The 13518-nt window shown below is 41.2% G+C and overlaps 1 protein-coding gene across 4 annotated transcripts in view; it reads left to right on the forward strand.

Annotated features, from left to right (window-relative positions):
• LOC105273789 (EF-hand calcium-binding domain-containing protein 1) overlaps positions 1-12686 on the forward strand; it is a 38709-nt gene extending 26023 nt beyond the window's left edge. For 3 of the 4 annotated variants that reach the window (XM_011316417.1, XM_011316416.1, XM_011316421.1), the window contains one exon: positions 12215-12686. The gene's annotated coding sequence lies outside the window, so the exon portion shown is untranslated. Of the gene's footprint in view, positions 1-2460; positions 2666-12214 lie in introns of all 4 variants that reach the window. The other variant, XM_011316418.1, reaches the window with a different exon arrangement.
• The last annotated feature ends 832 nt before the right edge of the window (positions 12687-13518 follow it).

Raw genomic sequence — 13518 nt, forward strand, 5'->3', positions numbered from 1 at the left:
CAAAAGCAACTCACGGATCGTGCTTGGAGATAAAATCCCTGTGGGAGAATCCTTGATGATGTCTTGCTTCTGTATCTCATTTTCAATGTTGATGCTGCAGAATTACGTAGAGCAATCAACCCTCGAGGAGTTATCAGTGTGATAGGCTGACGATGCCAAAGTGTGTGGGCAAGTAACGGGTATAGGATGTGATGAAAAAAATAACTTGTTAATACCACTCGGTTGTTGTACAAATGCCCTGAGCAAATTTTCAAGATTAAATTCATCAAAATCCAATCCACCTGAATGTGTTCAGTCTAACCGCCCCTCTGGGTCGTATTCTGCCAATGAATAATGCATGCATGGCACGCCACATCGTATACATACAGCAGTGGAGAGGGGGGTTGTTATATTTTGTGAGTTTCAACCCCGTGTGGTTCCTGGGATTCCACACCTTTCAGCAACGCACCACCCAATTCACCAATTCAGCCAATCCTTTTCGTGTCACGTTGACGGATTAATTATATCGATGCCATTGTTTTGGTCGTTCAATTCACTCACAATTCCTTCATAATTGCATTATTCCATACCATTGATACAATCATCTGGGACACACCGTATGCTATATTAACCAACACTTGTTAACAATACAGGATTGCCTACGCCGAAAGGACGAAAACGAGAAACATAATTGTAACACGAGTAGCCAAATCTGGTGAGAAGATTGCCCTGGAGAGCCATTCGGGCAAACATCAAATGTAACTTTTGCATAATATAACCTGAGGAATAGGGACCAGGTATATGCATTCGGAATGAAATTAACCACTCACACACGACTTGAGACAAGGAGAGCTAACCAAAATCCCAAATGGTTCCAGTCAGAAATCCCAGCTACATTATTATTCTGGTGAATCCCTCTCGCGGGGATTTCCGCGGGTAATCATGGATGAGGTGAAATAATGGGAACCGATGGTACCGATGAATTCCAACTGTTTATACCGGTGAATCTGCGAGTGAGGAATGCCCAACCAGGAATACGCTAAGAATCCCGCGATTTTCGGTGCCAACGGCATGATCCTGACAAGTTATCACAGGTGTCGCGGCTTTTCGGCTTGATGTGCTCTGATCCTGGTTTCTCTCGTCACTTGTCCTCGGGGTATTTTTTTAAACGAGCGAGATCTTCACCTGGGATCAAACGTAAACACGTGGACCAAATTCTGGTGGAATTCGCTGGGTCCATCGTCGGCTTGTTTGCTCTCATGTTCTTTAGGAACTCTCCTATCTCGTCATCATTCACCGCGATCTTGACACTTTAAAAAGGTGTTGCAGTTGTCATTGAAGCAGTGCGGAGAAAAAAATGATAGCATAAATTTTCGGAAGCCAATCTAGAAAATTGCAGATGTCAATCCAATGAAAAAAATAATAATTCTGTAGCGGATGACTTGCATCAGTGTCTCGAGAGTTCTTCAAGTGGCTCATTAAGACACACAAGTTCAAATTAAATCCATATTTCCATAATCTCCTCGAACTTGTTAAATCCCTTCAACCCGGAATATTCTTAGCTTCTGAGTAAAGATGTGAACTCGTCACTCGCCATTCTCCTCTACCTCATTTCTTTGTTTATCTCATCATAATCCCCCTCCTCACCTTATTTTAACTCTCATTCTCATCTCTTTTCATCTCTACCTCGTGCCGAATCAGTGTGGATTGTATGCAAATTACGGTAGCGGCTACTTGAACGCACGGCGCATCTGAGGAGCCGTTGGTGATCCAGAGGGATGAGGAGAGGTCCAGAGAGGAATGAAGAGAGAGAGAGGGCCTCTGGCCAAAGGCCTGCGGTATCCCTGAATAAAACATCCACCAGGCTGGAATTTAAACTCTCCAGAGAGATGAGAAAGAACGAGAGAGATTTTGCTTTGCGCTTCCGAGGGCAGCACTGAAGCTCCAGGAGTTGTTAAGTACACGTCGCACCAGCTGATGCTAATTAAAATGAGACTCACTTTGGTTGTGGCTCATTCTTTTTTCTCCCTTCTTTTTTGCTCCCTTAAAAAGTTGGTTATTTTTCCCCTACCCTTTCTTTTACTCTCATTCGCTCGTTTCCTCTCCATCTTGAGACTTCTCGCTGTCCGATGGCTTGGCGCTGTTGCCTCACGGCTAAGAATATAAAGATCCTACTTAGCCGTTATTACGAGGATACCCTACCTCCTGGGTAAATCATTCTGTGCCACTGTTTTTATGGTGGAAAGGTGGAAGGTGCGTTGTTACGCGCAAAAAGGGGGGACTTCACCGTTATGAAAACAAATGAACCACAACAGTTTTCACAGCATGGGCCACCCCATCTGAGATGGCAGTCGAAACAACCCCGGAAGGAGGTGCGCTATGTTAATGAGAAAATGCTGTTTTTTTACCTCCCCCTGAAGAGTGCACTGGGTAATTTGGTAATTACGTAATGAGACAGATAAAGGTACTTTTTTTTTTCAGGCGTCGGTTGGTATGGAGAGAAATTTGATTGCGTCTTATTAAATCGCATTTTCAATAAACGATTTAATATCCCTTGATCATCGATTTGGTCTCCCCCTCACCTCGGGCTGAGAATCGCGTGACTGGTCGGGGCATCGCGAGAATATTTTGTGGCACTCGGGCATCAGATGTGACAGGATGAGTTAAAATCGTTGAGAGAAACAAGGTGAGTCAAACCAGTTGTGAATCGATGATATTATAAAACGTTTTCACAGGATATATTTTGATATAATGGGTGGTAATTTTGAACGGGATGAACTTAATGATTTGTGCCTCGGAGATACTTGTCAGACAGTATATTTACACGCTAAGTTCATTCAATTAGGAATTCTGGGTGTGGGGACAGGCAATTGAGGGAAGTCCGGGCAGGTGTGGTTTTTTTATTCATCGATAAGAATTCACTGATAAGACTGGCCATGAGGTGAGGGCTTTATCTGAAAACCTGCTTTGATTTTATGTCATCATCAGCTTCCAGTGGGCAACTCCTCTGGAGATATTGTAATTTCAAGAGGCATTAGCGCGATCATAAAATCATCTCTGTCTCACGAACAAGTGGATTAAATGTCATCAAAACGTGTATTTTCAAATGGCCTGTAATGTAATTGAGACAGGTGCCACGTATACTCTAGTGGATATGCTTTTACGGCGAAGACTTAATAGACGACTTGACCGAAAAATTGAGAGCAGGTGGATGCTGGGTACTTCACATACCCTCATGCAGGAGAGTACTTACTCCAGCTATTATTGAGCCACTTTGCGTCATGAAGTGTGCGGCTTCAAGGAGCGACGCAAGGTCGCGGAAAATCCTCTTTATTCTGTATCATCAATTCAACCTTTGGTATTCATCCTACGCTGCAATTACAGTCAACTGGAGTGAGATATACCAGTGAATCGCGAAGAAGAAAAAAATTAATGGATATAGCTTCATAATGTCGGTGGTAATTGAGTGATACGTGATCGGTGTCGTTTAGTGTGACGATATATCGCTCCTGATAGTGACAGCCATTCGCCATATCGCCTTCATAACGTCGTGAAGTTATTGATGAAGTTCAAACCCAAATACTATTATTTGGATGATGGCGATAGTCTTCAAGAATCCTGAATGTACCGCGTAGGTACTTTTGATTGAGAAACTCGTACCGGCAATTAACTTTCTTCCCGTTTATTTGAACTCCTCACTTCTTCTCCCTCCGCCCCCTTTCCCCCCCCACAGGAGAGCATGCTCCTCCTCCTTTCCCTCACTCCTGTAAAATCGGGAGAGAGAGGGAAATTTTGGCTATTGACATAAAATTTGTTGTAATCATAATTAATAATAATCAGCACCCGTGATTCGGGGAATCTTTTCATCGACCGGAGTAAGTAATAATTTCCCCCCAGATGATGAATGTAAAAAACGTGAATACTAATTACGGACTTCTGTAAATTTATCCATTCATTTTATTTTTTTGCTTACATTCGCAAAATTTAAATTATCTCCGAATACAGATGGCCATAAATTCAATTTAAATCCACCGAGGCGTTTTGCATTATTTTTTTTTATCCGGATGCAATCCCCTGGTCAATCAGGGAGTCCTCTCTCGCCTCTCGTCATTACGCACACTCTGCACCTTTTCTCCTCGTACCTCCTGATGAGGATATATTTTTTATTCAACATGGGTTATCGCGTTGCGTTAGACAATATGTAATGACGCTCATCGTAGCAAATGAGGATCATCAGGGGCCTCATATAATGCAAAATGCGTAGTGCGGGTTGATTAATTATCATACGGTAGTGCATTACACCATTCGTGATTCATTCAAAAATTATTTTTTACATTTTGCACGGTGATTGCTATCTAAATTGGGCTTACGATACGCCTTGATGAGCCCTGGGATATTCGATTCAATTGTTTTTTTGATTTTTCATTAGCAAATTGGGAGATAAAATTCATTAGTAACTCGACTAATTTGGAGGTATTATTTTTTTGCATTGAAATTTGATAAGTGACTTTTCATGGGGGGAAAACCCTCCGAATCCAATGTATCACTCATGGTATTAATTTGACGGTGGAGAGTCTTTAGCGCGCAAATGGTTTTTATCTTCGGATAAAATCCATCGGATCAATATATTTCGCCGTGGAGAACGCGCTTCATGAGATGGGATCGTCCCCGAAGGAGAAAAGGAGGAATGAATCCCTGGATGTATGGATGCCCAGAGAGATTCGAAAGAGTTCCAGATCCCATCGGGATCGGGAGCGCGGTTTCCATTGTTCTTGGTTGGTGGGTGCCACGCCTCGTGTCTGTAATTACAGACAGGTCTTTTGGGTGAAGCCCTTTGATGCCAAAAATACCGAATTCACTTTGCTCGTAGCTTCGCCGAAGGATCCCATCCTAGAATGACGCGAAAGTTGAGAAATAGAGATTAAAACCTCGATATTGATGTGAAAATTGATGATCGCGCGATAAGCCGTGAAAAAATTAGAGTTTTTGGCCATTCAACTGCAATGAATTTCACTCACCGATGGTATCGGATAGTGTAAAATCCAGTGCCAAGATCGTTTCTCTCAAGAAGAAAAAAAAGAGGTGGAGATTCGAACGAAATATCAGGATGAGATCGCTACAAACATCTACCAGAAAAATCGCCGACCATGAGTAACGATTTCGTGTAACCCGTAAATTCTCGAAGTTATAAAATAGGTAATACATTTTGGACGGGCTCTGAAACTCTCCCAGAAAATTGGAAATAGCCCAAACAATGGATTTTCATACTTTATGTGACATTTAATCATCCGGCGGTAGTTCCACAATGAAAGAGAAAGTGATGCTGTCTGCCCTAGCAAATCTACCTGGCCATAAGGCTGTGCCTACAGAAATTATATAACTCATGTTGTCTCCCCGACAAATTCGACCACACATATAATTCTGGAGTGTTAGAAAACCTTGGGGTCTAAGTTATGTCCTGGAAAAGTGGCACGTTGTGACCGTAAACGCGTTAAACCGTAGCATCTTCTGGACAATGGTTAGATTGCGTCGTAACTTAGAAAAAATACATCGGGAGAAGATGTGTGGTTGGTTGAAAATGGGCAATTTAAGTTATTGGAAAGAGCAATTGTCTCGCCTCTGCATCCCATCTGTTGGCAAGTGTTAAAGTGACGCCACATGTGGAGGTGTTAATCAATAACAATAACCCACATCATGATTACACCTTTTATTCCTTAAATAATTCTCCAGCTAATTTGTTTATATGTCCGTTACATCCAACGATACTTAGGTATTCATCAGAAGCCAGTGAAGTACAATAAATCAACGATCCTATTGATCGATACTGCTGTTCAGTCTCGATCGATTGACCGCTCATCAACCGGAGATAAATAATGTCGAGCTACACCCTAACCGATCCGTAACGATATCTATTTATATTAATCACAACGGGTTATTAAACCCTCTGACAGTGTCATTCCCATAACATAAATTTAACGAGCATTTTTCATTCGTCTTTCAGAGCGCTACTGTAATAATCCCATGAGTAATCCCTGCTCATTACCTGCAAGCCGCAGATCCTACATCTACATTTGCACCACGCTATTAAGAATTATTTATTTGTGGTGAATGCACGTGTTCACTCATGCTCGAAATATATCCGATAAACTTGAGCCACTCTATCAGCTTCACCTGATCCCCTCATCACGTATGGTTATCGAGTTACTCCTGTAACCGCACTGTTCCCATTGAACCAGTAGCCAAGTTGTTGGATCATCAGCGTAACGAATTCACCATTATGAAAACTCATTTAAACTTGAACTTATACATCAATAGAGGGAGCAAAGAATCCATATATATTTTTTTAATATCCCGAGCAGCCTTTTGAGCCGACGCCGACAATAATATCCCACTGGCCAAATGAGAATTGCAACACTATTAGGTTCCAATAGTAGGCAACCCATCTCCAATTTCACTCGATAGTTTTTTGCCATCGTAAACGACTCGCGTGATTGACTGTAGTGGTTCAGGTGCCTCTGCGAACCCAATTAGGACACCAGTCTGGTCAGACATTTTCTCACCGTGGTTATAGCTCTAGGTGAACCAATGAAAAATGGGACATCAAGGGCTGTAGAAAATAAATTCAACAAATTATCAATCTAATCCATTTTCATTTACTCTTTATCAAGCGAGAAATTTCTCAAACGCTCCTCACCATTCCAGCATAATACCGACCATTAATTGGCCCAGCTACTTGGACCACCGGAGTTCTTCCACTGATTTGATACAATTCAGACTCTCAAAATGATATTCCTTTAATGAAAACACGATCGAGTATATTAGAATATCAGTGAAGCGATAAAAATTCAGCGAAGGGCTACCGTTTTTGGTCTTCACAGACAGTCTGAATGGTGGGTATAACCGAATATGGATAGGTACAGTTGGAGAGAGGAGAAAACGAGAATAATTTGGAGCTGTGGCGCCACTTGGACTCATACGTTGGAGTAATTGACGAGAGGCTTCTGCATTGGTGCCCTGAAACCCTAGAAAAGTTGATGAAATCAGATTTTCACCATCAAAAGTTAATAAAAAAAAGATGAATGCACCTCAAAGGTTTCGCCCAATAATTTCGTCCATATAGAGTTGCATTGGCGACCTTCGATAACTGGGTCAACCCCACACCACCCGATGAAATTTCAACTGTTATTTTCCGTATCAAAATACTCCGATCAACCGCCGTCATCATCATTCGCTGCATTTTCTCCACAAAAAGAGCCAACGAAAAACAACTGATGTTTACATCAAGCTAAACTGGCACATCTCGGACAGATGCAGCCTGCGGTGATAAATCCACTGGGTTGAAGACGCCTGTGATATTCACCGAAGCAGTGCTTCACTGAAACCATCGTAATGATCATCTTTACTCAATTATATACGAGTATGTGACGAGGAAGGCTTCAAGGATGATGATGAGTAAAGAGAGTACTGCATAGATAAGTAGCAGATGTCAGCATTGACTGTAAAAATATTTCGCTATGAATAATTTAGATGGCCATTAATTAATTAACTCAGAAGTTCCCTCCCGGCATTCTATTTACGTAATTCACATCCTCATTATCTTGCGCGGTTACTTGATTTACGGTGAGCAATATTTTGCGTAAAGTAAAATGGGTAATTGTTTTGTTATACTGAAGAATTTCCGTGGGATATTAATCTTCAAATTTAATTGCAATCATTTGATAGCTTCCATTGTTAGGAAGTTGCCATGAGAACCACTACTTGGTACAGGGAATTACCATGAGCGCTTGGTGGTCCACATTGTCCGTGGTCAAATTACATGGAACGGGGTGCTTCTAATGGCAGCCCTCGTACCACGAAGAGGAACAACGAGGGCGTGGACGACCAACTCCCAGGGGTAAAGAGGTTCAACTGAGAGAATGTGAGGTAACGAAGAGGGTGAAACGACTGATGAATAGGTGGAATGAAGGTGGAAGAAGGATGGGGCACCTTTTCTTCTTACCAATTTTTTTTTTCTCTCTGTTCTTTCTTTTTGGTGCCTTTGTAGAGGGAATGTTGTACGCTTTCGGTCACGCTCTTCTCTGCTTTCTTCACCTCGCTTCTACTTTCACCCGCCACGCGACCCACCGCGTGTAACTAACGGTGATGGGTATGAAAAATCCTAGATGAGTGATAATTTTTGGACAATTGTTAAGAATTTTTTTGAAAATTGACATAAATGATGTTCACCAGAATCGAAATATCTCGATACTCGTAAAAATTATTCCCCGTTGATCAATTGGAAGCGGGAAATTGAAATTCGGTGCAGGGGGTGCGCAGTAGATCTCGTAGATAAATATGACAGCAGCGGAGGATGTTTTGAACGGTTTATCAACAAATTGAAAAGTCTTTAATGCCTAATGATGAATTACGTACATGATACCAGTAGCTACCACTGGGCCAACGTCAAAATGTCTGACCACTTCGCATGACACTTGGCCGATTAGAAAGTGTAAATCGAGCGATCAAATAATCCCACCGAGGCATTACTGAGGGAATCGCTATCTCACGAACATAATTGGGAATGGCTGTGTCAGGAGACCACCGACAAATCAGCCGGCTAATTAAAGCCGACCGGTTGGGGATTTCCAACGTACCTCCAAGCGTATTAACCAAAGCTATCAGTTGATATGGCATTCACGCGAGAGTGCGCAGTACATCATGAATTCTAAAGAGAAACTGGTATCATCTCACCCGCAAAGTGGACAATTTTGTGTACCACCCATGGCTAAATACCAACCGTGTGAAAAAAAAATCCTCTTCCACAAGCCAATATTCGAAAATTATTGCCCCTGAGGATTCAATCCTTTTCCGTATAGAAAATAAAACCATCGATAGGAAGTTTAATGGATGGTATTAATTTTGTAATTAAATCGTTGTGTGTAATAACATAGTACGTGAACGGAAAACCACATTTGGTAGGATGGGGTAATTCTGTATCATGACGAGATTATTAAGGATCAATTACACCGGCATTTTATTGGCGGTAGGTGAGCGGTAAAGCGCTCGTGCGCGAGATTTTCATTCGAGCAATACTCCACCAAAACCGCCCTCTACTTATCGTTGACAGTGATTTATAAAGTTTCTCATGGCAACACGAGAAATTGCGTATATTCATCAGACCACTGAGGTAGATAATAAAACAGCATTTCACCCGAAACATAACTTAAACAATCTATTGTTTGCGTTTTATCGTCATGGGAGAACAAGCGAATTTTCATCAATTGCCAGGGAATTACTGGAGTTGAGAGTGTAATTTAACGGTGGGTACTCGGCAATGCGGCTGCATTCAGAAATTGTCAGAAAAATTGATTGCCTATTTGAAATTCTTCTAATTTTCTGCTCGATATAAACGTCACGATAGGTCACGCCGCTCCTCGAAATTGTGCGACTATAAATTGCGGAATATTCTAGATGGGGTATCTCGCGGGTAGATTAACCCAGAGTTTGACCTCGAGGTATTCACCGCAGAATTTACGGGACTGTCGAACGCACTGTGGACCACTGTAACCACTCCAAAGGGTGAACTATGCAAGGTGAATTTGATTCGCCACATTTAGTCGCAAGTAGTTCATTCTGGTGGAGCTGTTAATTTAAGGGGCTCTTCATAAAATAAAGTAATTTTGATTGTTTACGAAATGAAAGGCTCAGAGAAAGAGCAAAACTGGGTAATTAATTCTCTTGTCGACTCATGGCGACTGATATCGACTCATCTCGACTCATCTCCACTCATATCGACTCATATCGACTCATCTCGTTATGAGTACCTAACGAAACGTCAATTATCATTCTCATAAAACCTTGGCTAATGCATTTGAAAACGGGAATTTCATCAACGTCCCGTTCCTAATCATTTAGATTCTGCTAAAAGGACTCGTTCACACTTCCTGCTCGATGTCAAGTTTCTCCTCATAATACTCCACCGGGGTCAACTAATCCGGTTTTAATCCCCCATCGGACCTGAACTGAGTCCAATAAAATCGGGAAATCAACTGCCCACGCCATACAGCAATCATTGCTGGAGTCATCTTCCTGTACAGGTGAAAGTGATAGGATAAAAATTTTCTCTCATAACGTCATTCATTTCTATTAATCATTCATTTGTAGAATCAACAAATGTCACGTTTTCACGTGGGAATTGTGGTGCGCAATAGGTTGGAGAAAAAATAAATGGGATTTTTCCAGGCAATTCCGTGGGATGCTATTCATTCCGATCGTATTAGAAAACCAGAGAGATTCCAATCTTGAAGGTAATTGTGAACGATTACCTCATGAAAAACAGGATGCTGGGATTACACCCGAGTAATTCGTCGATCAATTCGTCGAATTAAACTCTTAACCCTCCGAGAATCTGATTTCTCGATCCTAGATAACTTTTTATCTGTTTTATTTTCCCATGAGGGTAGAGGAAAAATGGCCAACTGTCAAGATGGCAGTTTTTTTTTTCCCAATAAGATTCAACAAAATTATCTTCGTTACCACAATCCGCGGATTGTCGCGAGCGGCTGCAAAAACAATCTGAAAAGAGCCTGCGAAGATATTTGACAGACAGGTGTACAAAACCCAGAGAGAAAGGTCAATATGAGACCGTCAAGTAAGAAAGAGCGATTAATTTTAATCGTCTGAAGACATTTCGTGTGATATTCCCAGTGAGAATTCCCAATTCCATCAGTATTTGCTGGGACAGTGGAATGACCGAGTTATTTTTATTCTCCTCTCATGGGTCAATTAAAAAGCCTCGTTGAAAGTTGGCTTTTGTAATTGGCCCCACCATGAGGAATATCCCAATGATTCTGATTGTACTGGACTGAGTACACTCACTTTTATCCCCCTCAAGGCCTTTGAGATTTAAGTACTTCTCGGCATGCCGCCTTGGCCACGCTCACGTCCACATCAGAGAAAGAGAAAAGGTGATGTACCTCACCAGAATACAACTTGTGGATCACGTTCAAATGGTTCCACATTTTCTCCCTTTATCCCAAAAAAATAAAACCACCCGTAATTGTTCGGTGGTAATATTTGGCATTTCGTGCTCCCTTACATAAACCGATGAAACATAAATTCCTGGGCCTTAATAATCATAAAGCTAATGCAATTATCAAAAATTACATGTCATGAAGATCTTTCTTATGGCTTTTCATTATACCCTGGAGTTGAAACTCTTGTGATACAACTGAGATGTTTTGCTCCGTTAGGCAGAACTTAATCGATACTACCAGTTGAAAGAAGGGGGAAAATGGTTTATTCTCAAAACGTGACTGCATTCCAAGCCCCAGACAATTCTCATGGTACGATAATGGCCTTTGGAGTCAGCATAACACACGTCACACGGATGCAATTCTCAATGGAATCCTAGGTGAACCCAGGATCTCTTGGATACGTGTCTGTACATAAACAGGGATATTCGTGGTGTTGGAGATGTATCACTGGGTTGGCATTCAGGCATCAGACTAATGGACAGCTCTGAATGTGTCAATACAGTGTTTTGTACACAAACTGTTGGATTTGTACGGATGCACAATACCGAGCTTATGCAATTGGTAAATATTTTCGGTGAGGTGTGCATGGTGATGAATTCCAGGGGGAGATTAGAGGCATTGATTCGAATTTGATGATTTAATTTATCGACTTTATTGAGATGTCACGGAATTTCAACTCCAGGTGGTGAAAATTTGATTTTCATTCTCATATTTTCATTTGATCGTTTGAATTTTTTTTTTATCTCCAGTTGCTTTTGATAATCAACTGGTTTATTAGTTATTCATTGATGGAAATTGCAGTTGATGTTTTGAGTTTAAAATATTTTTTAATTCGTCTTATTCGATCGTGTATACAGGAATAACAAGATGGTTAAAAGTAACAAACATTTCTCCATCGATGTTCGTTACTGTGAACGTGTTAAAGAATCGATGAGCTCCTTTTCCCCTCTTCCAGGGCCTTAGGGTGGAGGTGGATTACACGTCTTGTGGAGAATGTACAAAGAGTCGTTACACGTCCTACGTGTGTGTCCTGGTAATTAATAGCTAGTCGTTCAAACTACTTGTTACGATATCTTGTAAAACTCACTCGTGTCTGTACCAAGTGTTATTTCGGTACCTGGGATTCAGCTGCAATTATATTTAACAATAAATCATGACGTATCACGATCGTGTTTGCACTGTCGAGTTACAACAATAATTTCTCATTATTCTTTTTGCAGTCATTGTTGAGACGAGAATGCGCCTTTCTGGAACACAAGGGTGGGATGTTATTCTGGATTTTAACGAGCTCCAGTATTCTGGGGGATTTACAATTGATGAGGGATTGTGAAGCAACGGACGATGAGGAATGGAAAGCAGGAAAATAACTGATATGTGAAGATTTATTGTTGAACCATAAACCATTAAATAAAACATGAATCAATGATTTTCAATGGATTTCAAAGATTTCCGGTTAGTGGACAAAATCTGCATTTCGTTTCACTCAATATTGCGAAAAATTCACTCACAATAATTCCACTGATATCGATTCCCCTTTAAATTTATTTCAACCGCACGATTGAAAATTGAAATTCTCTTCTAAATTCAGTGCACAAAGGCCGTAACATTGTTAAGCCCATATCCATGTTTAACCGGAAGTCTGAAAAATTCATGCCGAGAATAAGAATAGCCTTATCCGGCACTGAAATCATTGATATTCGTTGCATCGGAGAGGAGCAGACGTTCATGAGTACAATTCCTCCTTCATCAAACCTATTTTTCCATCTCCATTTTCCTTAATGTTAAAAATGCGACATTCTGGGCTCGTTGAAAATGAAATATCGGTGCTTCTAAGAGATTTCCACACACATATCTCTCTCAACATGTAAAAGACTCGTCTGGAAATAAAACTGTGACATTCTTCAACCCCTCTCCACTTGATGGCCCGAGATAATCATCGTGAAGGTGTCAGGTAGTGAAGATGATCATTCACCCGAGAAATAGAAGGTCTGAGATATAAAAAGTTATTCACTTTCTTATTCCCGTAATTGGCCTTCTACCCCCCGCTGAATTCATCCCTATTCCCAGTGTCGAATTTTAACGAGCCCATCACACTCGAATTTATACCAAAAGACCAAGAGATATCCCCATAAAGTCACCACAAAAATCCTTTTTTCGAGGCACTTGTTCTATGGGGGTTTTTTGGGGGAGGGGGCCTTTTTTTTGCCGGATATATCTCCAAAAAAGTTGGATACCTGGTTTACAGGTTTTTTTTTTCTACCATCGCGTGTCCCAGGAGTTCCAAATTTTAATTGGCCCGCGTGGCCTGGGTAATGAGCGCGGCAACCAGAAGAGGTACGACGCAGGGATAGTGCAATAATTCTTCTCAGGCGCCCCGGACTCATTCGTGGGATGGACTCAAGAGGAAGTTTTAAAAAAAGAACAAATCAAAGGATAGGTTTTTCAATTATGTGACTCCCTACGTCACCTCCGTCGACTGTTTTAGAAATTTAAGTTTTCAGGACGAAATGTTCAAACAGTAGAT

Source organism: Fopius arisanus, unplaced genomic scaffold, assembly GCF_000806365.1.
Source record: "Fopius arisanus strain USDA-PBARC FA_bdor unplaced genomic scaffold, ASM80636v1 scaffold00007, whole genome shotgun sequence".
Taxonomy (NCBI): domain Eukaryota; kingdom Metazoa; phylum Arthropoda; class Insecta; order Hymenoptera; family Braconidae; genus Fopius; species Fopius arisanus.